The following is a 2,594-nucleotide window of genomic DNA, read 5'->3' on the forward strand; positions in this document are numbered from 1 at the left end:
AAAATGAGGAACAAAGTAATTTTTTATATCTAATAAAACTTATAAATAGGAACCTGTCAAAAAGAGATACTATGTTTCTTTTTGCTATTTCATTTTTTTTTTGTTGTTCATAAAAATATAGTATGTAAATAAAGTTGTAAACAGAAAACTAAATAATATTAAAAAGGTAACAGTATTTAAAAAGAGCCCATAGAGATCAATATGCCGATTTCAAAAAAAACCCCCCGTGAACTTTCTAGACTTCACTAAAAAAATGAAACTCTAAAAGTCTGTGGGTATTTTTAGCCGCGTGGTATTTAGGCCGGTTTTGCTAACTTTTGCAAAATATAGGGAAATAATTTTTGAGTTGAGTAAAACATGTTACTCCGGTAACTAATTTCAGTATTTCTTAGCACATTTGTATTTTTGGTCAAGATTTCGGAATATTTAGAAAAATATTGAGGATCGATTTCCATAATTTTTCAGCACAATAATTTTGGAAATTGTATGTACCGACGGTTTTGGTAACATCAAATTCTGCTATAAAAAATACAACACAAAATTTCGTTTTGTTGTATATTTCCTTCAAAGTCAACAAGAGGGTAGACCCTCTTTTTGCATTGGGAAAGAAATTGTTTGTTGTGATTTATCAGATTACTCTAATTTTCACTCACATTACTCCGATTGACATCCAAAACTCTGGCTCTGGTTAATATACGTCAATCAAAAACGCTGTCTTCAATTTTTCGGCTCCAGAACAGATTTTCTTGTGTGTCTGCGGCTCTGCGCATTTGCCAACTCGTAAAAAGGAATTGCTTTGCGAATATTCGACAATGTTTCAAATACAACTGGCAGCATATTTTGAAATTGTGTGGGAATAAACTGTTCCAAAATTTCTCAAGAAATATACTAAAATATTCCTCTATATTTTTTAGGGCTGTATTTTCGCTATATTTTCCAAAGTTAGCAAAACCGGCCTAAATAAAATAAAGTTCGATTTTCGACGAACTTCAAAGTTCAAAGTTCAAGTCAAAACTTCAAATGTGGTTCAAATTTCAAAGTTCACCATTCGGATTCTTTCAAAACAATCGCGATGATCAGAGATCTACATTTTGTTAAAACTAAAATAGACAAAGTATGGCAATATTTGGCGACAAGTGGAGACTGGAGAGTAGGAAGTTGGCAACTGGCAACTGGCAACTGGCGAGTGGCGAATTGGCGAGCTGCTGCCCGGCTGGTGAGTGGTGAGTGGCGAGTGGCGAGTGGCGACTGGTGAGTTGTGGTCCTTCTCACTTGTGTAAATATTTTGTTTTTTCTGTTGAAGTGAACTGACCAGTGACCACTAACTAGTGATCACTGATCAGTGACTAATGGCCAATGACCAGTGACCAGTAACTACTATGTAGCAACGAGTGACCAGTGACCAGTGACCAGTGACCAGTGACCAGTGACCAGTGACCAGTGACCAGTGACCAGTGACCAGTGACCAATGATCAGTGATCAGTGATCAGTGATCAGTGATCAGTGATCAGTGATCAGTGATCAGTGATCAGTGACCAATGACCAGTGACCAGTGCTGTGTTTTTATTTTTTATTTGATATATGTATGAGTAATTGAGAAGGCTATGAAATGTAGTAAAGAAACAATTACAAAAAGCACAAAAAAAGGTACGGCCCTCTGCTCGTGAGCATCCGACGATTTTTATAACTTTAAATGAAGGCCGAAGAAAAAGCCAAAAAGGGTTTGAAAAAGAAATTTCTTTTTATCTACTTGTTTTTGTAGAAATGAAAAGTGACATCAAAGTCATATTTTATTTTTTAGCCCTCTATATTATAAAATTAAACGAAGAGTGAGGCGGTTCTAAGTGTATATTTATTTCAGGCGAATCCCCCCCCTTTTTTGGGCTGGGCTCTTTTCACTTTGTACCCCGCATTTTTCAAATTGGACTATAGATCAGCGGACACACTGGTGCATTTAAAAATAAAACAAATTCACTTTTTAAAGCAGTGCTGTCGCTACAATCGTCAAGAGGGCGGGCCTTCTTTGGCGCGTTATTTGTTTATCTATATATGATAACATAGTGGTCACAACTATAAAAAAAGAGGAACGCGGAAAGAGCCCCCCCCCACCCCTCATTTTTAGGATCTTATTCGCCTGAATCATATCTTCATTTGGAACCGCCTGATCAAAAAGATCATTTATTTTTTATTTTTGTAAAACAAAATAGTATTTCTGAAAACGTGAACACCGATCCCGAGGTACGGAAATATTTAGTTTTTGCGTCCATAATTATATTTATTTATTTTGTTTTGTTTTTGCTAAAATTACATTCAATTTAGACGCGATTTTACGGTGCTGTGATTGCATACAACCCATATTTATGTCAAATTGACATCCGATTGAAAACCATGTTTCTACTGAATAGATTACAGTTTTTCTACAGCTGGTCTTGGAGTCTTGGAAATAACCAAACTTGCCTTTTTGAGCTGTAATTGAAAAACTAAAACATCTACCTTTTTTATTGGCTGAGGGTTTATAAAAAGCTTAATATTGGCTGTTTTTTAAAAAGAACGTAAACCTAAAACCGAACAGTCGAATACAATATTCCTATTGT

The sequence above is a fragment of the Sphaeroforma arctica genome (assembly GCF_001186125.1).
Source record: "Sphaeroforma arctica JP610 unplaced genomic scaffold supercont1.704, whole genome shotgun sequence".
In the NCBI taxonomy this organism is placed as follows: Eukaryota; class Ichthyosporea; order Ichthyophonida; genus Sphaeroforma; species Sphaeroforma arctica.